The sequence below is a fragment of the Cupressus sempervirens genome, chromosome 10, assembly GCF_028749045.1.
Source record: "Cupressus sempervirens isolate cs-2001-9-10 chromosome 10, ASM2874904v1, whole genome shotgun sequence".
Taxonomy (NCBI): Eukaryota; Viridiplantae; Streptophyta; class Pinopsida; order Cupressales; family Cupressaceae; genus Cupressus; species Cupressus sempervirens.
Genome location: NC_143127.1, coordinates 367,224,377 through 367,249,054, shown reverse-complemented (window position 1 = coordinate 367,249,054; position 24,678 = coordinate 367,224,377). Strand labels below are relative to the sequence as shown.

At 35.1% G+C, this 24,678-nt stretch overlaps 1 protein-coding gene and 1 pseudogene across 2 annotated transcripts in view; one reads left to right on the top strand and one right to left on the bottom strand.

Annotated features, from left to right (window-relative positions):
- The window catches only part of LOC149534189 (Ribosomal protein L4/L1 family), a 120,687-nt gene that overhangs the window by 79,752 nt on the left and 16,257 nt on the right, over window positions 1–24,678 (top strand). The window lies entirely within an intron of this gene.
- On the bottom strand, window positions 7,568–11,477 carry LOC149534190 (succinate dehydrogenase [ubiquinone] iron-sulfur subunit 1, mitochondrial pseudogene; annotated as a pseudogene).

Genomic DNA, 24,678 nt, shown 5'->3' with positions numbered 1-24,678 from the left:
CCTACTCCTTATTAGATTTTATTAATTGCCAATGATGTGCGATTGTTGCACCTTTCGGAAGAAAATTGATCCCTTAGAGGCCGACTCGTAGGATGAGTGATTCAAAGCATTAGAGCATACAAAATTTGAGATATATTTGTTAGATGTTAGTTATAGGTTCAATGCAAAATAAACATGTAAAATGTGGAATCGTAGGAAAAATAGTTCAATTATTTGAAAAAACATGTCAAAGAGAATTCATCTCACGGTACACATTAATTGCAAGCATATGGAGGAATCCTAGCTCAAGAATTGAATTCAATTAATTATTTTTTCTCCTTGAGCTTCACGCGTCTTAAGAAATCTCTATAGTTTACAAAAATATCATTAGACAATCTTGATAGTGAAGGACATTAAATTAACATTGACACACACTAGAAACAAATTTACAAACATATTGAATTTCTCAGACTCCATGATGGATTTGGAGCAATAGAAAGATGAGGCACAAAAGGAATTGGAGAACTTAAGTAGTCAAATTGATCCAATATCAAGTCCAATTACTATATTTAATGAAGAAGTGAAGAAGATCTTAACCAAAATGAGACAGCTATAGGTAGAGAAAGATAATAGAATAATGAATATACTTGAACTTTAGGCACATCTATCCCCTACCTTGGAGGCTACGCAGAGGAACTTAAAGACAAATAAGGAAGCATTGGTATACCAAGTGCAGATTCAATTGATAGATTGGATAAGATAGCCACTAATATGCAGAAATAAGTTATTGCCTTAATTAACTTGAAGAAGATATGGGAGACATCACTAGAGTCAGCAAAGGATACTTACAAGTTTATCTTTAATAGATTGTAAATTAATGGTTATATATTGTTAAAGATTGCACCTTTGACATTGTTGTCAAAGGGGGAGGATAATAACAAAGATAACACATAGGATGTGAAGAGAAAGCAAAGAATAGAAAATCAAGATTCAAAGGTTAGCATCAAGATCGGATTTGGGAGAATCTGAGATTAGAGGATAAATTTAAAGGTCATAAAGAAAATGAAGAAAAAATAGACTAGCGAGTATGAACTTAGTGGGAGTTCAATCTCGGTAATCTCAAATGTATTCCCATCAATGCCAATGGGGGTTGAGATTATTGGTATTGGGAGACGATTAGGTGATTATTGGTATTACCTATTAGAGGAGTCCTCAAAATCAATCGCTTCTTGCTGAGAATATCCTTTACAAACTAGTCTTGCTTTGTTTCTCACAACTTCACCTTGTTCATTCATCTTGTTTCTAAATACCCATTTAGTTCCGATAACATTCTTATCTTTAGGTCTAGGAATCAATTCCCAAGTCTTGTTTTTTTCAATCTACTCCAATTCCTTTTCATGGCTTTTATCCAATGTCATCTTAACAAGGTTTATCGGCATTCTTAGAATGAACTTGAGAAATTAAACACTATTCTTCACTAACCTTGTTTCTTGTCATAACTCCTTTGTTCACACTTCCAATAATCTTTTCAATAGGGCGATTCATTGCCGCATGTCTGTTAGTTGTTGCTCAATTGTGATATCTACACTAGGTTCAGATTTAGGTTCTTCTCTCTGCACTTCTCCTTGTAATTCAGTCTAAAAATCAATGTCAGTTTCATAAAATAGTTTCTGCCCAACACTCTAATTGTTAGTCTTATCATTAGTTTTTTCATCAAAATTATAATCGAGTATCCTTGAATTCTAAATCTTTCATCAACTCTAACTTTAGCACTTTCAACAATAGTCTTCAATCTCTCTGTAAAACATCTACATGCTTTTCTTTTCAATGAATAAGAAACATTCCTTCATCGCTTCTAGAATCAAACTTCTCAATATCATCCTCCCTCTTGATATGGCATTTACTTCCAAATATTCTAAAGTATTTCAAAGTAGGTGTATGTCCAAACCAAAGTTCATAGGGTGTCTTACCAGTACCTTGTTTGATCTGTACTTTGTTCATAGTGTATATTGTTGTGTTCACTGCTTCTCTCCAAAATATATGTGCTACATTGTTCTCAAACATCATTGCTCTAGCTACCTCTATTAGTGATCTATTTCTTCTTTTTATTACCCGATTCAGCTGCAGAGTTTTAGGGGTTAAAAGTTGTCCCTTTATAACATTATCGTCACAGAAGTTGTAAAATTCATTTGAAGTTAATTCTCCTTCTCTATCAAATCTCAAGCATTTAATCTTCAAACCATATTCATTCTCAACTCTCTTAAATATCTTGAATTTCTCAAAACCTTCAAATTTCTCCAAGCCCTACTAGAGCCTAAGCCCCAACAAAAATTATTTTGTTCCATCCAACTTCTAGAGTAATCCAAGTCAACACAATCCCGAGGGTTGTTGGGAAGATCAGCCTTCTTAGTTTGATTAACAGGGAGCACTTTGAGACCATAAAAGAAATTTGGCATGTCATCATCCCAATTTGTACATACATTTTCTCACAATGACATATTCCAAGCAACATTATTAACAAGTTCAAGCAGGTAACTCTCAATTTTCTTGATTAGATTTTCATGGGCCATAGGTTTATCTTGGAAATTTTGTCGGTTGTACTCCTTTCATAATTCTCAACTATAATGAAGGGGAGGATTTGCCATTTACACTCAAATTGTCCTTTTATAGCCTTCTTGGGCCATATACCATAACACGTGTCAAGTTCCTTTGGAAGTAGACTCTAGATGTTCAACTTTGCCATTAAATGTTTCCAGCAAACCTCTACATATAGGCAAGTCAGTAATAAGTAGTTTACTGTCTTCTTTGATTTGCACAAATTGCGTCTTGTTGGTCCATGAATTCCCATTTCTTGAGTCTGTCCTAGGTCAACATTCTTTATTGAGTGGCCTTCCATGCTAAGAACCCTGCCATAGGAAAACAATATTTGCCCCATGGTGATTTGTTTGCCAATTTTGTTTAGCCTTGACCACCCCTTGCACTTTATTTCCACTTTCACCTTATACTCCCCTGAAGCCAAACTACACTACCTTATAATATCTTGCTTTGTTGGAAGGGGAAAAACTTTTGTTGTTTAGAATTTCCGAGAAGGCATCTTTTTACTCTTTAGGATTACTCAAATGTTTAAAGGAGCGCTAGCTCCACCACAAGAATTCACTTTCAATAATTTGTTCCCCAAAATTGTTTGATTCACCAAACTCTAGTGGTATCCATTCTTACACCATCTAGATTTGGGTTGTTTTTTAGCGGATCACGCTTTCCCACAAATTTGACCAAAAGGAAGTGCTTCTTCCATTTCCAATTTCCCATGTTATGTGCTTTTTTATTATATCTCAGCACTTCAGAATATTGTTCCATATTGCAAAGCTTGCGACAAGTTTCTACTAGTTAGGATGGAAATGGGCTCATCCAAATTTAAAAATTCCCTTATGAGAATACATACCCAATCTTGTTCTTCTTTGGTGTATAAATTCCAAACTAACTTAGCACCCATTGCTAAATTCATGATGCTCAATTTGTCCAATTCCTTCCTTGGGCTTCTTGCAGTATGCATATCTTGTCCCAATTAATGAGTGGGAACTTTTTGATGGTCTTTTGTTCCAATCCAAAAAACTGTTCTCAAGCACCATTTCCAAGATGAAATATTATTTTGTCCACCTCCTTTGGGATATTAATGCAAGTTTTAAAATAAACAAATATTGTAGATAGCACTGATTCTAACATCATGATTCTAACTGCTGAAGTGTGCCTTTTTCCTAGGATGTTGGTTTGGGTTTGGGTTCAAGTTTGTGTTCAAAGGACCTATTTGCCAAAATGGAAAATAATTTGAAAAAAGTTTTGGGTTAGTTTGGGTTTGTTAGTACAAAAGCATGCATATATATATGTATTTATGATGCCTAGCATGAGTATCATAAAAACATTTTGAAAAAAACACCATAAACTTGTAATCATAACATCATATGTTAATATTGTTATGCCCAAAAATAATGATAAACAACAATAAAGAAGAACAAAATAGGAACAAAAGACACATATATTTAACCTGAGAAAACTGTTCAACTTGAAGGAAAAAATGCAACCACACCACAAAAGTCTCTCTTTTATTGACAATAAATATTCAGGTACAATGCTTTCCACTTGGTACCATACATTAACACATAAAGCAATCATGTCTATATAGAATTGAGAGAATCTTCATATCACAACTGAAGGTCTCTTCAATTTCCAAAATTAAGTCTCTTCATATTTCCAAATGCATGACTGTTTCCATGTCACATGCCTTTTCATATAATATTACCTTAAATATTATCATAAATATCTTCTCCAATTGTTGACACAATATAAAGGTATTTTCTCAATAGCAAAATTAGAGATGAAGAACTTTATTGCTACTACAATCTTCAACACTCCCTCTTAGAGAGAGATCTTTAGTATGACAATCACACATAGCTGCAACCAAAGATGTCAATGATAAATTCTCATCACATAGATTCTCAGTGAAACATGTTATCAGATCATAACATAATTCACCATAATTACTTCATAAGCACATAAAATTAAAGTTATGGAGTCACGCACATGACTTCCACCATGCCTACTCATTGAGGGTAGAATGGGGGCTTTCACCTCAGACTTCTCCTTGAGAAGAATGTATTTCCACTATGCCTCATTGAGAGGGTGGATCCACTGTACCTACTCGCAGAGGGTGGTGATGGAGCCTTACTTTCAGAGTCTCCATTTTCATTTTGGGAGGAATTGCAAATAAGAATGGCTTAAATGATAATCCTAGACATGATACTTTTGTGGCAAGAGTTTTATATACATCTTGGTCTTTGGATGCTTCTAACCATGAAAATACAATTGGTATAAACTTGTTGAACCTGAGCATTGGAGGGCCTAAAGACCTAGGCTTTCTATTAATGGAGAAGATTTGAGAAACAACTACAAACAAGATTATTAGGGTATCAATAATCCAACAAATCAAAATAATATTGGATTAACGGGATCAATTGTGATGACTATATTGTTCTCATGGGATCAACAGATATGTGTTCAAACAAAGGAAGACAAAGGGATGTACCTGCAAAAAGAGCAAATTTTGATGTAATTATTCGAATAAGTTTTCAAAATCAATAATGTGTAGCCAACCAAAAAAGATGGATGAATAGAAACAACAATTACAAAAGAATGATACCCATGTGACCTTTGTGCTTCATCTGTGCAGAAACTTGATTTTCGTCCAAACCATTGAAGTATCAAACAAAGCAGAGATGTCACATATTGGTAATAAATTGATCCTCAAGAACTCACTATGTTAATTGCTCACGCAAAAATGTCAAGCAATTATTTCATAGATTGATGCCGTTTTGAACGATAGTCGTAAACACATCATCAAGAATCACTGCATTCAGAGGTTTTCAAGGAGAAGGCCACAACACAACTACACAATTCATATTGAACAAGATTATTGAAGTTCGAACATGACCAACACCATCAAAACAGATGTACATGAATACTAAAGGATACATACATTAGAGATATATCAAAGTCCATGACATGCTCGAGGAAAATATATAGGCACCAGGGATACAATGAATATTGAAGTTGCCATCAATAATTAAAAGATATCAGTGACGATACTCAAGATGATAAAAACAAAAGGTGGAACCAATTAAAATGAAAAGGTCTGATATGAATAATCATAAGTCTTGGAAACAATTTGTGTAGTGTGCTAAAACTAATCCAAAAGTGGTGTTAAACAAATTGGTGCGATTAGAATCAAGAGGTATAATTTATTCCTAAAGAGACATCACCTTTCTTTTAAGAAGTCACATCTTCAAGGAGGAGGGACATACATAGAGATATCTTTTGTCAAAGAAGAAACAAGACACAAATGAGGAAGAAAATATATTATAAAAGGAGCAATGAAGGAGATGTCAAAGAAAGTGGAGGAATAAAATATTATTTGCAATTTGAATATGTTGATTATTATAAATAAGTAAAGACCATTTGTACTCATTTTTACAAATTTAATACAAGAGCCATGTTCTTATTTGTCTTGAAAATTGAACTTCAAAACATTTCATTTGGATTTATCTCTAGTGATATTGATTTTAAATCAATTACTGTTATCAACGAAGAATTCAATTTAAATACAAGTCTTTGATTATCAAAATTTACTTATGAAAACATTGTCTATGCTAATTTTGTCTAATTTATTTTCTAAAAAAATTGAATTCCATTAGACTAAGGTTTGTGTTGCCAATTGAAGCTTCAGTCTATAAAGTATTAAATGGTATAAGTACTACCTCTTAGGGTTGTATATAAGGGTCTGGGGAAGTTTGACTCCATTTGCCCAAAGATTGGATAAGGGACTGATTTGCAATTTATTTTGTAAAAATGGGTGACGTCTAAAGTCTTGTAGTTCAATATTCCATCATATCCATAATTCATAATCATTATTCCTTTCATTCAAATAACATTCATTTCACAAACAAATATTAAAGCACTCATATAATTTTATTTTGAATGAGTTTAAAAGATTTTGCCAACTAAGAACTCACAAGCTTAAAGTCGCTATAGAAAAGCCTCAAATCAGGTGATCATGATTTGAGGTAAAGGTCTACTTGCCTAGGTCTAGTGAAGCCTAAAGTGCAGGGGAATTGAAGTCATTTCCGTTCGTTGGCTAGAACTAATTGAGCGATCCTATTAGAGAATTGGCAAAGCTCATGAATTTCCAATCTGTGGTTTTGGGAACCAATAGGTGGAACGACGACTTTCACCTCAGACTCCTCCTTGTGAAGAGTGCATTTCCACCATGTCTCATCACGAAGGGGGGATCCACCGTACCTATTTGTAGATGATGGAACTAGGGCTTTCACCCTAGACTTCTCCCTAAGAAGCATGTATTAGCACCATGCTTCATTGGAGAGGGTGGAACAAGGGATTTCACCTCAAACTTCTCTCACAAAGAAGAAATCATTAATAAGGGATTTTACCTCAAACTTCTCTTGCAAAGAACTCATTAACAACATGTATAAGAATGGCTGAGATTCTCTCCTAATAGAGACTCCCTCCTAGCATAGACAACATTGATTATTGCAATAAGATAACTGATTTCAGTTTGACCAAATAAGCTTGCAAAGAAATAGACATCTCCCTCTATCACGTAACCTTCCTCTGAAGCAGAATAGCCTAACTCTTAATATCATTTCCTGTATATAATCTTCCTCTTTAAATGAAGATATGTATCAACTATTCAGTCCCATGAGTACAAGCACCACCCTCATGCAGTGTACATAATCTCCAATTATCCTATTGCGTCCTATAACCATGAGAGATTAATAGTAACTCATAAAGTCAATCTATCATAGAGATCAATGAAAAACCATATACGATTTTTATATAAAAAAATTCATAGTCATGGAATACTTATCTCCTTGTAGTTTAATCTTCCTTGAGGAAAATCTCATCATGCATACAATATGGTTGAATACACAATAATCTCAATAATAAATGCAAGCCAACACATCCGACCATTTTCAAACACCCCCACAAATTCAGAGAAAGGTTTCTTCTCTTTTAAGTATCAATAGAAACTCTTGTTATCACGGACAAGCACACTAGGGCCGAGGTACTTTCGTGGTTCCACTAGTAACTAGGACAGGAAGTGTTGCAACAGGCCCAAAGAGTGCACTATACATGCCATCGGGCTTGGCCTTATCCTTCTTATTTTGCAGGTTCTCCTTTCGTTTCCCATCAAGCTTAGTTGGAGGCAAAGTTGTTTGCTTGAGCTAGGGCTTGATACTCTTGTACTGATTATAAAAATTTGTCATGTCTACAATGAGGTACTTCATCATGAACATGTGCTTCAACGACATAATGTTAGTAGCGGTGGCAACGACAATGTTGATCTTGGCGAGGCAGGTGAGGGTAAATTAGAGAGATTTTACTCTAATACCCTACATTAATGGTCAATCTAACTTAAAAACAAAAAACTTGTAGGAGAATCCTCAAAAAGAGTGAAAAGAGTACTCGGGCTGATCAACGATGCAATGTGAGTCTTGCATTCTTGGATCAAATGATCAAATTTGTGGCAATAGAAGTACCGGATTTTCTTCTTCTTGGACATATTCAGAGTCTGAGCAGATGACTGAGATGGGCCTTTATCCTTGTGATAGGATTGGGTTGAAAATGCTTGTTCAGAGGAGGATGGAGCATTGCTGCCAAACAATTGTTTCCAACAGTTTTGTTGTAGAAGTTTGGTGCACAAATATAGAAATTTGTGGTCAACATTAGTTGCAGTAATGTTTAGCATCTCAATAAAGTGCTCATAGGATGGTGGTAGATGTTTCAAAGTAATGTTCGCCATATCCTCTTCCTCCATTATACAACCAACAACCTTAAGCTGATCTCTAATGTCCTTAATCTTTAGAAGATGTTCCTGTAAGGACATGTGCTCATACATAATAATAGAGAATAGTTGATTCTTCAGAAAGAAGGCTTTGCTTTTATCTGATGTCTTGTGGAGATCCTTCAATGTTTTTCAGATCTCTCTAGTTGTCTTGCCAGACAACACTTAAGGTAGCTGATCATCAATAACCAAAATGTTAATAAGGATAACCGCTTCTCGATTATGTATATCAAACTTCTCTTGAGTAGCATCGACTATACTCGAAGATCATCATCATTCTTTGCTTCCAAGTGTTGTAGTTCTTTCTGTTGAATCATTGTCTGCTTTCTAAGAGAAGATTGGTGAGAGAAGCCATGACACATTTTTAATGCAAAAAAATGTGAATATCTGTTAAAGGGACTAGAACTAACTTCGAGGTAGATTGATGAAAGATCTAGAAAAAATGAAAAGACACCCAAAAGAGAGCCCGGAAAATCAGAATGAAACTACAAGTAGATTCTGGATTTGTAGGCTTGAAAATTGAGGTAGAAAATGATGCACCCAAAAAAAAATGAAGACCACTCTAGTTGAGATTTGCAAAAATCCATCAAGAATTTGTAAAAAGTTTTTTAAAATGACACAAAAAAAGATAGTTTCTAAAGAAACCATAGCTGTTTTTGAAAAAACCCAAAAAAAAGACAGATGTGACTATAAAAATGGTGGCAAAATGCAAGCCTTTGTTGTGAATTAGTTTAAAATGCCCTAGACGAAAACAAAAATGACAATTGTTGTATAAGAGAAATGCCCAGAAAGCCACAAATTTGTAGAAATAATAGAAAAACGCTTAGAGTAATAACGCCCAAAAGAAAAAAACTGTGCTAAGTAAAGAGCGAATTCCCTTCCAAAATAAATGCCGCTGAGAAACCCTACTTGGGTTTGAGAAAAAAAATTCCTGCAAAAAGAAAGTAAAAAAACCAAATGAACATACCTAGGCAAAGATTTTCAAAAATCTTGGAGTCGAAAAATTTCAAGTAGAAATTAAAGATTTTCAAAACCTAGTTCAAAAAATAACTTAGGAAATTTCAATAATGAAATTATTATTTTTGGAAAAAAAAGCTCTGATAGCATATTATGGTAAAATAATGAATATGTTATTAAACAAAGATCATAAATGATCTATATATACAAGTATACACAGAATGTTTCAATAACAAACAAAGAGAGGCAAAAAGAGACATTCTCAAGAGAGAAAGAGAAAGTTTCCATAATGAATAGAGAGAGAAAATAGAAACATAGAAGAAGAGTGACCATTAGAAATAGAAGTAAATCTACAGAAGAGAGAGAAACAAAATTAGAGAGATTTTTAGTCTAATGCATTTTGTTTCTCTCCCTTCCATAGATTACTTTTATTTCTAATGGTCACTCTTCTTCTATGTTTCCATTCTCTCTCCCTATTCATTATGGAAACTTTCTCGTTCTTTCTTTAGAATGTCTCTATTTTAGTCTTTTTTTGTTATAGAAACATTCTTGTATATACTTGTATATATAGATCATTTATGATCTCTATTTAATAACACATTCATTATTTTACCATAATAGACTATTGCACCCATTGATGTTCGTAGCATAGGACCCACAAATCCTCTCCCCGTAGGAGCGCTGAAAGGTCAAAAAGGGACCCATGTCTTTGTTTATTTTAATGAGCGTGTCGAACACCATCGATCCGCATTCCCTGTGTTTACGTTGTATTCTTGCAGTCGTGGCTTCTTTGCCTGGTTAGTATTCCATGATGCAATATGCATTCGCAAAACTAAATATATCGCCTGGTTCACACAGAAAGATAATAACCACAATGTTGCATACACCATTTTTAAAGAATGTATATTGAACTCTAATCGTTGTTGAGAAAATGAATAAACGCGACATCCAAGAGGAGGAAACATGGCATATGAAAAGACTTTGCCCTCGAGAAACTTTCATAAAGGCAAAGAAATGAGAAGCATCGCCCATATTAAAAGATCAATGCCTTATTAAGGGTGACTCCTGATAATAAAGAAACAACATATGAAATAAACAATTGTATATCTGGCACTAAAGGCACATCATCACTATTGCATATCAATATGAATGGGTAAGAAAATAATATATGAGCTAAAATTAATAGATACGATCATGACCATAGCTTGAACATCACACGAGCAATCATAAAATAAAATAGCAACAAAAACATAAACATCTAATGAAGACCAAAAATTGAAGGAGACAACCAAAAACTCAAGGAACGAGCAATAGATCCATCACGACAAACATTAGAGTTTAACTCCCTCTTTGCTGATATCAACCTGGCTTTGCTACCATGTTAATGTTATGCCCATAAATAATGATAAACAACAATAAAGAAGAACAAAATAGGAACAAAAGATACAAGAAATTGACATTAATCCTGGGAAAACCCTTCAGCTTGAAGGGAAAAACACAACCACACCAGAAAATATCTCTTTTATTGACAATAAATGTTCAAACACAATGCTTTCCACTTGATACCATGCATTAACACACAAAGCTATCACATATGTTTATAAGATTGAAAGATTCTTCATATCACAATCGAAGGTCTCTTCAATTTTAAAAAACAAGTCTGTTCATATATCCAAATGCACGACTCTTCACATGACACAAGTCTTTTCATATAATATTATCATAAATATCTTGTCCAGCTGTTGGCACAAGATAGAGGCATTTTCTCAATAGCAAAATCAAAGCTAAAGGTCTCTATCACAGCTACAACCTTCAACATCATATCCTTCAAGTTCAACATTGAAGATTCAAAACATTAAAATGTCAAGTGATAAATCATAACATCAAGTTCAAGTGTCATCGTTTCAAGTTCAACTAATGGATTAACAATTCTTTTATATTCTTCTTCTTCATAGTCATCATCTTCTTCTTCATTGGCATTAGTTGACTTGCAAACAGAGTTAAGGCCAGTGGGATCAGCTGAACCAATAATAGCATTGTTGTCAAAATTTTCAAATTCATCAAGTGCAAACGGAGAAGTGGAAACATCCAAGTCCACAAGCTCTAGATTTATACTCCACCACTTCATACCTCCTTCATTGTATTCTTTATTCTTGTGTGAGACAGGGCGCAAGTTGTAATGCACAAATACCAAGTTTTCCACTCTTTTTGATAGCAAACTATTGCGCTTTATTGAATGGATGAAATAATGTGTGCTCCAATTTTTTTTTTGGTGGAGATGAACTAGCAACCTATGAAGACAAGATAGAGTAAACAATTAAAATAAAATTACCCTTATATTTAAAAAACACTAGCAATTCATGAAGATAAACTAATTTTTTAAAATAAAACTTGTGACATTTTCTTGATTGTAAGGGGTTGCATCATTTGGAACCTTTGGCCATGGAGGTACCACCCATTATGAGCATCCTTCCTAAACCAATGACAAAGAGCATCATTACTTAGACCTCTTGCATTGACAAACTCTATGAACCCATCCGTAATCAAATCTTGCATTTCATTATCAAGACAAAGTCTTTCAAATGCTGCCTTGTACCCAGGAGACACTTCTAAATCTCTACATGGTGTCAGCCTTCCTAGTAGATCTATATATTGGGTGCAATAATACTTGGGCATCAATGCATAGGCAAACAAATGTAGAGGAATGGCCATTTTGTTCCATCATACTACAACAATTAATTGCCATTGTTTGAAGGCGGACTCCTCCAGATCTTGCTCTTTTCCATTTACAATTTTCTTGATATTTTCAAGTATTGAGTCTATGTCATCATTGATGTCTTCAAGACAAGGCCTATCCATGTCAGTGTACTGAAGCCTGCTCATAATGGGCTTTGGAGAATTTAATGCGATGATCTACATGACCCCACCATGAGTCATCCAATACATTTTGCTTTATTTTGCTCGCCTTCTCGGTGTTACTTTGCCTCCTTATAGATCAATAATTTCTGATTGCCATATTGCAAAGTGCAACTTTCACATGCCATATTTACCTCAAGATGATTAAATTTGATGCAAATTGGGTCTCAACAACTCATAACATAATTAGATGAAAAAAAAAAAAAAAAAACTAATAGATACATACTTTAAGAATTAATATACATTACTCAATCAATTTATGAAAATCAGAAATTACAAAAATCTAATTTATTTTTTAAATTAAATTGCTAACTTGAGTTCAAGTTCATTGACCTTCCATAGCTTCAAATGTGAGAATATTCCTTGAGTCATGTGGTGGTTTGTGACAAACATCTAGTTGTCCTTAGCCTCTTCATACACTCTTTGATCCACCCAATTTTGTTCCCAATCTTTTATAGCATAAGATCAAGTGAATGGATGGCACAAGGTGTCCACAAGATATGCTGATATTGTTCCTCAACCAAAAAACCAACAGCTCTACAATCTTGTGCATTATGCGTTATAACTTGGACACCCAAACTCTTGCTCAACCAACTATTTGCTTTAGCTTAATACAAAATAATCTATTTGCATACCACAAATGAGAATTAGAAGTCAACACAAGCCTTTCAAATCCACTTTTTTTGGGTTGGCTGCCATCCATGGGTCCTAGTTTGCGACAGGTTTAATGTCAGTTCACCATTTTTTGTCCTAGTCTGCTCAAGTCCAAATGGCCCAAGCTCATGTGTTGAACAGACCTTGTCTAGACCCATAGGCAGACCCAACCACTACCACAAACCAGTTCAAGTTGTAGCTGGTCCGGGGCCCAAACAGCCCAGCCGGCCATCCTATGCTTTTTCCCTTCCACATTCCATTTTACTCTTGCAGCTATTGTTCAAATTCTATGAATCACTATTTTTATTAATTCTCGCAAAGAGTGGCATCCCCAAAAAATCTTCCTGGGAAATTTGCCACATTTAGATCTAAGACTCTCTCTATTTCTCTCTATAATCTAGGACGACTGTTGAGGAAGAATGTCTTTGATTTTATCCAATTGATGCTTTGGCCCAAATCCTTGCGGTAGTTGTGCAATAGGGAGCAAATGACTTTTGCTTGAGATGTACTGGGATCACTGAAGAGCATGGTGTCCTCATCAAATTGTCAATGTGTCACATGGGTTGGGCTTGGAGTGACATCCATCCTTTTCCATTGCCCTCCAGCTCTGAGATGTCCAATACTCCCTAATGCCTCAGCCATAATGGTGAAGAGAAAGGGTGATAAATGATCACCCTATCTTATTTTTCTTGAGGAGGCAAAAAATTCTTTTCAGGCACCATTCATAAGAACAGGAAATTTTGGTGTATTAATGCAACTACCGATCCACTCTATCCACTTGCTATTGAAGCCAAATTGTTTTAGGACTCTTGCTACAAACTGCCTATCAATCAGATCATAAGCCTTCAGGATATCAGGGTTGATTACCAGACTTGTTGCCCTGGCCTTCCTTGTTGGGTGGTTTGCTTCATGCTCAACAGTTATGCCATCCACAATTGATCTCCGAGGAGAGAAGCCACTTTGTTCCTTCGATATGATGTTCTTGAACTCCCCTTTCTGCCTATTAGCTATTATCTTTGTGATAATTTTGTAGACAGTTGTGCACTGGCCCATCGGTTTGAACTCCATGCTTTGAGCATCTTTTCCCTTGTGGATGAGAGGAAAGTTGTGATTCAAGGGACCAAGCATAGCAATTCTCTTCATCGATTCCTCTGCAGTCCTGTATCTTTGAAAGGAACAAACCGAGAAACCATCTAACCCAGGAGCTTTGTCAGGATGGAGCTGGAATGTGGCTCTCCCGATCTCTTGCTTCATGATTTCTTTGTAAAGTCACGTATTCTCTTTATCTTTGATTAATGCTGGAATATTCTCCAAGATGCTATCTCTTTGTACTTTGTGTTTTTCATTTCCTCTATTTAGGGTTACATCATAATATGCAACTATCTCTTCTTTTACTTATTCTATGAATTGTGTCACATTGCCGCATTCTTTTTTGGTTTCCTCTTCCAATTCCTTTTGGCAACCGATGTTCTGGGAAACTACTGTTGTTTCTGTCTCCCTGCAACCAAAGTACCCACTGTTTTTGCTGCCAGTAGCATTCCTCTATAGTGGAGTTCAGAGTGCAGGTTTCCTTCCACATGTCCATTGTTTCCTTTTCTAGAATTTCTATTTCCTTTCCTAGGAGATTATTCTTTGGAATCCCTGTCTGATCTGCGAGTTTTTCCTCCTCTTACACCAGTTCAAGCGCCTCTTCATTCTTGTTGGAGGGCTCCCTAGTGGAGAATTTCCACCTCTTTTTAAAAATCCTGTTCCACTCTTATTTCATTGAATCTGCTTTGTTGGTGCCTGCTGTGATCCAGCATTCGACTTGTCCATGACCTTTTGATTTGCATTTGGGACACAAGACCAGTTGATACTCTGTCTCTACCTTTTGTCTCCACACTCCCCTGTCTGTATGGATTTTTCTTTAGTGGATAGGTGGAGGATAGGGCTTCAGTTTGAGGCATATCCTTGCATAAGTCCCAAAGCATATCTCCTTCATTTTTTTATCTACCTGGATAAATGGTCCAAGTTTTTGCTCAATGTCTGCTAGAATATTTTCCTACCAATATTGTGGGGAGATTGTATAGGCTTATTCAGACCAGCCCAACCTTAATCTCTTGTTTCCATGGATGGAAATTTGGGCTCTGTTCGTAAATTTCTGGTGCTATACATTAGAAAAGGCTCTTGATTCATTTCTCCATCTGTCCATGTTGAATGGGAATTCCACCAAAAGTATTAATTTGGTGATGCATGGAGCAGAATGTTCTTCCCCAATTTTTGTCACACCAGCTCCTCATTTCACTGAAGTCCAGCCAAGCATCCCTACATTGCTACATCTTGCTACTGAACTTTCTATTTGATTTCTCATTTGCTTTCTATTCAGTTTGTCCTTAATTTGCCAGTTTCTAGAGATTTCTGCCTTGCACCTCGTCTTTCAAAAACTGTCCATACTTGCAATCCACTTTTCATCCTGATGGAAGATCTCTCCAAGGTGTCGAAGTTCCCCATGATCTAGATTGGATTTGAGCATTCCATGTCCTCTTTTGGTCCCATGGGGATTTCAAAGTTTTAAATTGATGTTGCTTTTGTGAGGGTTTAAGATTCTTAATTTGTTTTGAATCCTTTTGCTGATGATAACTTGTTTCAAGTCTTATCAGATCATGTCTAGACTGCTCAGCCTACTACCTCTTTTTGTCCATTTCCCTTGATGGATGCCTTTGCCCTAGTGATATTTTATTGACCCCTGTTGAAAGTTCGGTCCTGACTGTGGCCTCCTACAACTCTCAAATCCTCTATTCACTCAAGCCTGAAGATCCTTCATTGGAAGTTTTCTATCTGCTCCATCTGCCCATCTGCTGGTTTCGTGCATCACCCATTGCTGCTCCTCGTGATCTTTCTCCTTGCTACAACCCTCTGGTTCTGTGCCTCGTGCATCCTTTTTTTACTATCAGTGGATACTTAGTATTTATGGAACATGGCTATATCATTACACTTATTAAATAGCTTAAATATTTTATTAACATAAATATATATAAATAAAGTGACGTGTTCATACTGTATAGAATATGTTATATTTTTACATATTTAATATAATAATATTATATTATGTTATAGTTAAGAGCCTCCAACACAACAGTAAATTGTGAGCCTCTTATCGAAGAGGTCTTGTGTTTGAATCTACCCGTGCTTAATAAAATAATAATTAATAACAATACATAATAATTAATCTTGGCTTCAGCCTCTTACTGATCAAAAATAAATAAATTATATTATGTTATATTTTTAATTTTAATTTTATTAGGTTCTCTACATTTTGATCATTATTTTTTATTTATAAATTTTTATATATTTTAAATATTATTTTATTATTTATATTATGACATATCAAAGTACCCCCTCTCTTATTTCAAAAAATAGGTGTACCAGTACTGGGTTTTTGGCAACGTAGCTAAACTATCTTTATCAAATGAGGACCTATCTGGAGAAGTTCCATGATTTTTAAAATTCTAGGGTATGCTAAGATGACCCTTGATTAGGTTAACAGCAACATATTCAGATACTCATATATTGTCAAAGCAAAATAGTATCATATAGATCCTCAAGCCATTGTTTTTTCTTGCCAACAACGGATCCCTTAACAGTATGGAGCAGAAAATTTGAAGTTTGTGGTTTATTGGACCTCAATCTGTGAAGATGTCTCCTATGAAGGGAAAATACCCATCTCCATTTAAGATAATAATATTTTATTTTTGGATTCTACATTGGTTTTTGTTTCGAATATGTCCACTGACTTAGCATGCCAATTTAAGTTCTTTCAGCATCTTGTGTACTCCATTTGTAGGTGTTAGGCTTTCTTATGTTCCATATTAGTATTTCATTCCCCCCATGTGAACTGTTTTCTTACATGCATGTTGTTGCAGTATGTTGGGAAATCTAAATTGTCATGACCCAGTTATTGTTCTACCCAGAATAATGGTAAACGACAATATGATTTTTTTATAAAAGGCAGAAAAAGAAAACTTATTTATCCTGGAAAAACCCTTCCACTTGAAGGGAAAAGCCCTGCCACACCAGCAAAATATATCTTTTATTGATAATAAAAAGGTTGGGGTACAAAGCTTCACGTGATTGCTTTATAATACACTAAGCAATCACATAAATAAATTGAATTGGGTCTCTTCATATTACACAGGAAGTCCTCTTTACATTCTAAATCAAGGACTCTTCATATTTCCAAATAGCCAATTCGCATGACACATGTTATAAAATATTATCTCAAATATTATTACAAATGTCTTCTTCAGCTGAAGATGACCATAATGATCATAACTGTCATGTTTATAATTCATAAAATTGGAGATAAAGATCTCTATCGCAACTACAATCTTCAACACTCCCTCTTAGCAAGAGAGAGATATTTAGTATGGTAGACACACAGCTACAACCAAAGATGTCAAATTTACATCACATAAAACATGTTGTCTCAGCATAACGTAATTCACCTTAGTTGCTTCATAAGGACATAAAATTATAGTCATAGAGTCACACACATGATGTCCACCATGCCTACTTGCAGAGGGTGGTTCACCTCAAACTTCTCCCAGAAAAGAATGCATTTCCACCATGCCCACTAGCAAAAGTTGGTCCACCATACCTACTCGCAGAGGGTGGAACAAGGGCTTTCACCACAAACTTCTCCTAGAGAAGAATGCATTTCCACAATGTCTACTTGTAGAGGGTGGAATGAGGGCTTTCACCTCAAACTTCTCCAAGAGAAGAATGCATTAATAGTATGCACGAATGGCCGAGATTCTCTCTCACTAGAGACTCCCTCTAGGCAAGGACAAAATGTACCAAAATAAGATGTTTATTACTTTCACATAAGCTTGCAAAGGGTAAATCATCTCCCTCTATCACGTAACCTCCCTTTGAAGTTGGATATGCTTCCTCTGAGTCATTTGTATCACTAATTCAGTCCAAGACTCTACATGATTTTGCACATAATCTCTCATTATCCCATTCATTTGTCTAACAACTAGGAGAGATCAAATATAGAAATTAATGCTATATTCTATTCTTAGTACTATAACAAAACGTTCGTTTGTGGTCCAATTTCCTAATGCAAATGGTTAAAGAAATAGAGAGTAATTTCCAAAATGCTAGCAAAAAAAAAAAGTAAAAAACATTCCCTCAGAATGTCAAGGAACCATAACGCCTGTAATATTAGCAGTGATTCCCTTGTTCTTCAGCATTGATGATAGCTAATACACAACATCTTCATGTACTGGACAAAACTTGCATATTGGATTTGTATACAGGAGTTGACTAATCAAGATTGGCACCTTAAATTGTCCCAGCTACACACTTCCAACAATATGTATGTGACATCCCAAATTTTGATCATTTAAAATAATCTTATAGCCGTTGTAGTGGTTAGTTGCAACTCTCGGATGTCATGATCTTGTGAAATGGAAGTTATGGTTAATTGTGTTGATTCATGTTAAAATGTCTTGTTAGTTATTCATTGCTATTTGAACTGAAAATGAATGCTTATATTTTAAGATAAATCTTAGTGGTGGTTAGTTGTCGTGACAGTTATTAGTTATTATTTTTTATTTTGATATTTTGATTTAAAATTGAGGAACATGTTAGTATTGTGGAAATATGCATTTTGGTTGAAGGAGCAAACGAAGGGGGAGAAGCATTGCTAAGCGAGATTCAAGGAATGGGGCACCAAAACAAAAAGGTCCATCAACAAATTATCAAGTATGAGCTCTAACCACCTTGATTAAGGATAACACATAATGTACCTTGGACAATCATGAGCTACCCAGTCAGTTCTTGAAACAAGTAAAAATTTAAATAACTATTGGGAAGAGAGATGTTACCTTCTTTTGATTTAGTTGTGACTTTAAGTTGTCATCAGTATGTGAATCTATATATTGACACAATGGTATTTTAATACCTATTATTGCACCAACATGTATGGCCATATATACCTACATATGTGTGTATAATTAATATATAGTGAACCACGTGATTTTACTTACACATATGTATATATACATAGGCATAGGTGTACATACAATCAAAGGTGACATCAAATAACATGATGTCAATATATAATTATATTTTGTATATGCATCAAACTTGAGTAATTATAGTTATATGTCTCTCATGGATTCCATAATGTTGAGATATTGCCACCACCATATCGGTTGCAATCTTCTTTTAAAATTTATTTTAAAGATTCATGAGGAGTTTTGCTCAATGAAAGATCATGTTACGCGACTCCCCTTTCTTGTAATGGAGGGAGCGTGCAATATTATATGGGAGCATTCTGCAACCAAAGTGTGCTTCCTTGTTTTCACACCTATCTTTTTCATAATCATAAGAACTTTGAATTCAAGCATAGATACATATTCAGCATTGATATTCCGTTCTTCTTGTTGTATATGCGGCATTGATAAACTATCATTCTTGTTGCACTTACGACACCATCAAACTACAAGTGATCAGCGTTTACTCAAAGTCCAATAAGCAAGCTTACGACTAAGCTCTTGGTGACGTGCTGCAATCACCATGTAAGAATCAATATCTAGGTCATGCTACCACTTGCCATTGTTTTTCTTTTTTTCTTCCAGACTTATCGACGTTAATGAATGTCCATACCGACATCCTGAATTCATGATCCATGAATTTAAAAACTCCAGTGTTATTCGCAGGCATGACTAAGGAATTAGAGTGAGCTATGCTATTTCTTTTCGTGCTCTGTTTTTGTATATAAGGTGATGGATGTCACACAGACCTGATCAATTGTCTTTTTTTTTCACCTATATTATTTTTGTTTAGCAATCACATCCAACTGTGTATGGTGGACAACAAATACATATATATATATATATATATATATATATATATATATATATATATATATATATATATATATATATAGAGGTTGTCCTAATATTACTCAGGAGGTTTGACTTATACAATGGTATAGTCTATATACAATGGAGATAAGAATCAAACTCTAGAAAAGAATTCTGGTCACTATAACAGAGATGCATTAGCATATGCTGAAACCTCCTCGGATACACCCTAGACTAGGAAGGTCAAGTAGGAATGGGTGAGGAGAAGTACCCCTGCAAAAAATAACTTAAACGTTAGAACAAGAACAATTAAACAAATCAAAATTGTACAAGTTGGGTCAGCTCATCATTGTCCAAATGTATGTATGTTCCAGTTGTCAAGTGGAGTGGTGGGTGATTGGGCTTATACACTGCCCATCTAAATCCTTGGCCAAGGTAGGTTAGAGGCATGCTTGCCTTATTTGATCACCAGAGGTCTGGGTGCTAGCTGACAGAGGGGAGGTTGATGGAGGATATCTATTGCCTTGTTTGGTGCTTAGCCGACACTCTAATACCTAGATGCTCGGATGGCAAGAACGTGGTGCCCCAAGCCTAACCCCAAGGTAGGGAGGGCCTTTCTTGTTAGAGATTGTGTGGGGATAAGTTAAGGTCCGCAGTTGGAAGGTTAAGCCTATGCCAATGCTTCTTCTCTTCACCATATGTCGAGGCTTGCACAACACATTATCAGATATCGATACTTGTATGATTCTTGAACTTGAGTATGTTCCCTTATCTTATGTTCGTGTTATCCCTTGAAGTGTATATTTATTTAGTTACTCTTATCATAGTATCAAAAGATTATGGTAGAAGTAGTGATGGAAATTATATTAATTTATTTTCATGTAAAAAGAAAAGGATTGTTTCTTAAGTGTTTTTTACATATCTTGTACATTGAACTTAGTTGTTATTTTCTTTTCTAAATGAAGTAACGAATATAACTGCTTTATGTCATTCTGTTATGAAGGATAGATTTTTATCAATAAATAATCTTTATTTTTCCAGCATATGAGAAATGGTATGTTACAGTATGTTATGAACAATATTCGGTCTTACAATACTGCGATTTACTGCAAAAGTGTCAACATTAAGTTCTAGGTGACACTACAATGCAGTTTTTCAGAATCAACTCTCCACAAAGGTAAAGGCAACATCACTAGTTAGGAAGCAATCTGATGTAGGATCCTTCGACTTGTTGGTTCCCAAAACCACAGATTGGAATCCTACGAATCTTGCCAACTCGATGATGTGATATCCAACTGGTTATGGCCAACTTGAGGGAACTGAATAACATAGTCAAAGTTCCCTGCACTCCTGGCTCTACAAGGCCAAGGCGGGTGCACCTGATCTTGAACAAATTACTTGAGTCCAAGATACTTATAGCAGATTGGTTAGAATACGAATGCAATGAAAGTTTTCCGAAATGGCAAGAGATTATAGAAAACGTGCAAACTTGCAAATTATGAACTAAGAATAATAAATGAATATGTGATTGTTTTAAAATAAGAATAAGTATGGATCAATGGAACAAATGAATGTATTAGTTCTTCAAAGGAAAGAGATTTTTTATATCGATTATCAATCATGAATGATATAAAGACTAGTGCTTAATTAAATGGGCAAACAAAGTCAATATTATAAGTTGAAATATACAACTTTATAAAATTCAATGTACTTAAACTATAAACAATTTTAGCAATTCAAACGCGACGGATCAATTATACGGATGCAATTTTAAACTAGTCTAGAATGTGCTTTAACTCCTATGATACGGAGACAAACTAGACATAAATACAGAAACAATTAAATATTTCACAATATTGATGTTTATCAAGTTTACAATGCAATAACGATGCAATCCACTTGTCCAAACATTAAAATATTTATAGAAATTAAAAAATATTTATAAAGGACAATCATTATTTATTCAACTTCAAAATTTAAAATAAATAATTTATGCCGGAAATAAAATCGCAATAAAGTCACTCCTTATAGACGATCCATCTACTGCGAATTTATTTGAACTGCACAAAATTCATCCAGTAATTCAAATCCATGAGCTTTGTTCAATGACTCAATCTTTGCCAATAGATAAATAATATATCAAGAGTGCATATCTCCTTAATATATAAAAATTTGTAAGAATGTACCTGAATATGAATTGCACATTGTGTCTTTTACATCCCTTATTTATAAACTACGGAGGGGAATTTACCCAACCATTACACCTTTTCAAAACAAATAACTAACCAATTGTTAAAAACTTTAATAGCTGAGTAAATATAACTGGCAGTTTAATGAGTAAATGCCTTTATGTTCAATGACTACAAAATTCGGTTTGAATAGGCCCATTTAAACATGTGAATCTTCCATCACATATGTTCTTCGTTCTCTAAGTGTGTTCCATCTGGCATATGGTCCTCCTCATATTTATTTGCTAGATGTAACAGGTGTCGGGATCAAACAGAGACATTGTTTCTTCAGTCTTTTATATGGCATTGCATGTGAATTCTCATTGCATAGGCAAACTCCCTCTGATGCATTACCAACCTGCATCAAACACAAACTACTGTTAGGTGTAAGATATTTAAAATGATTGAAAATAAATATTACCATTCCACCGTTTAGGAGGCTCTGTGAAGAGTGGGTGTTATATTCTCCATGACCACAAAAGTGAATGAGCGGCTGAGACGACATCACAGCTCTCCATTTCAACAGATTTTCCCTTATCAGTGGCACACCTTTATACTATCCTCTCGCTCCTATCATCAAGTTCGAATAGGGTCAGCATGAAACTGGTCACAAATCAATACTTGAACCAAGTGACTATAATAACTTATTGCGCTGAAGATGTATGCCATAAGTTTTTTGCCCGGTTCTTGATACATATGATTATTACTGGGCACACATATAAGATCATTGGTGCATGTATTTCCACACTCTACTCTCTCTTGTTGGGTCTGAAGATGAAATCAGAACCAAGTCGTGCCTTTCAGTGGGTTGTGGAAACAAGTTGACTCCCAATATACCACAACTAAAATCTGGCTTTGGTGTTGGATTTCAGTTTCCCTTCAAACAGCATATTTCATAATTGGGAGTGATGGAGACCAACAAAACTTACCACTTCTTTGCCAAGGCTCTGAATATAGGTAATGGCTCTTTTATAAAATATTTTCTTTAAGATTATTGTCATCATATCCACTGTATATTCAGTGTGGGAACGCTAAGGTAAGACTCAGCCAAACCAGCAATCTCCATATTCTAATTGTGGCTCTTTACTAACACGGTTTTAAAACCCAGGAATCTGCACTATCCAGTGATAAACATGTTTTCTCTTAATCTGTTGTCATGCCATGACTGCAACGTCACTTTGACAGACCTATGATGCACACTCCTGTATTTAATTCCTCATTGATGTTGCATAATGAATAAGACAAGGACAATATGTCTTTTAATCTCCCTTCATATTCAATGCTTCTTAGTTTCATACATTTTGGCCGAAAATGAAACATCTGCTGTCAATCTATATTCTCAATTTGATCTTCAACTGTATATACTCTAATTCTATAGTAGGTCTTAAATGCATCAAAAGAAACTTCTCATGGTCCATAACATAACCAAGTTTGTTTGCCTTGATTTTCTTCCTCCTTTTACACCTCCATGCTTTAATTTGAGATGAATAACATTTACAATAAGATATCAGCATCAGCAAGAGAAGCTATAAAATACATAAGCAAAGCAACTTAAAATAACAATGATCTTGAGATTGCCTGATGAAGTGAAACAACTCAAATGATGCTTAAGATGATGAACAATACTAATCAAAGATATGGATATCAAAAATATAAAACAGGGTAAAGGGTAAGAAGATTAATAAAGATACACAAATGGGGGATAACAAATATTCGAAATTTAGGCTCCATCATGATTCACCAAGGAATGATTTAAATTTCAGCCACTATGCAAGCTATTAACCCGATACCACTCAATAGAGGAGTACGACATTCATGGATCTGCAGATAATATAATAACTACAAAGATTGCAAACCCGGTCATATGCTAGAACACTTGAATTATGTTATTGCTATCAGGATTTAATTGTGTAGTTTTTTTGAGTCAAACTCATTGACCCATGTTTCAAGAGTAGTGATTCAGATGAATGAATCTCTCATGAGAATAAATTGAACACTTAGCACTCATTTGATCTAGGTGATGCTCACAGAGGTGAAGAATGGGGACTTCTCAAGAGGTCACCTGTCCCAAGTACTACTCTAGGTTGAGCACGCTTAACTACGAAGTTTCCTCTATGGTTAAACCCACTCTGGTTGCAGCCCCATTTACAAAACCTTCACCAAGTGTTGTGCCTTATGAACCATTCATTGGAAAGCCCCTTAAGCTCATCAATTGATAAGTAGGAGATATTTTCCACAGCAAGTCAAATTATGATATTGTTATCAGGATTTAACTGTGTAGTTTTTTTTTGAGTCAAACTCATTGACCCATGTTATATGAGCAGTGATTCACATGAATCAAATCTCTCATGAGAATAAATGAAACACTAAGCACTCATTGGATCTAGGTGATGCTCATAGAGACGAAGCACCGGGACTTGCTGTGGAAAATATCTCCTAGTTATCAAGAACACTTGAAATCAATCATTTTTCTCCACCACAAAAATCTCTAAACAAGCAATTAACTCTACGTGAATCTCTAAACAAGTATTTAGTAACATCCCCACATGAAATTTTTGGCGATGAATATTCTGCATCTCTGCAGGTGAAAGAGCAGGGGCCTTTTTGTCGCAGAGGAGAGTGCATCCCACTTCTGCTAACACTGCCAACATACATGCACGTCTGTTTGCTCCATGTG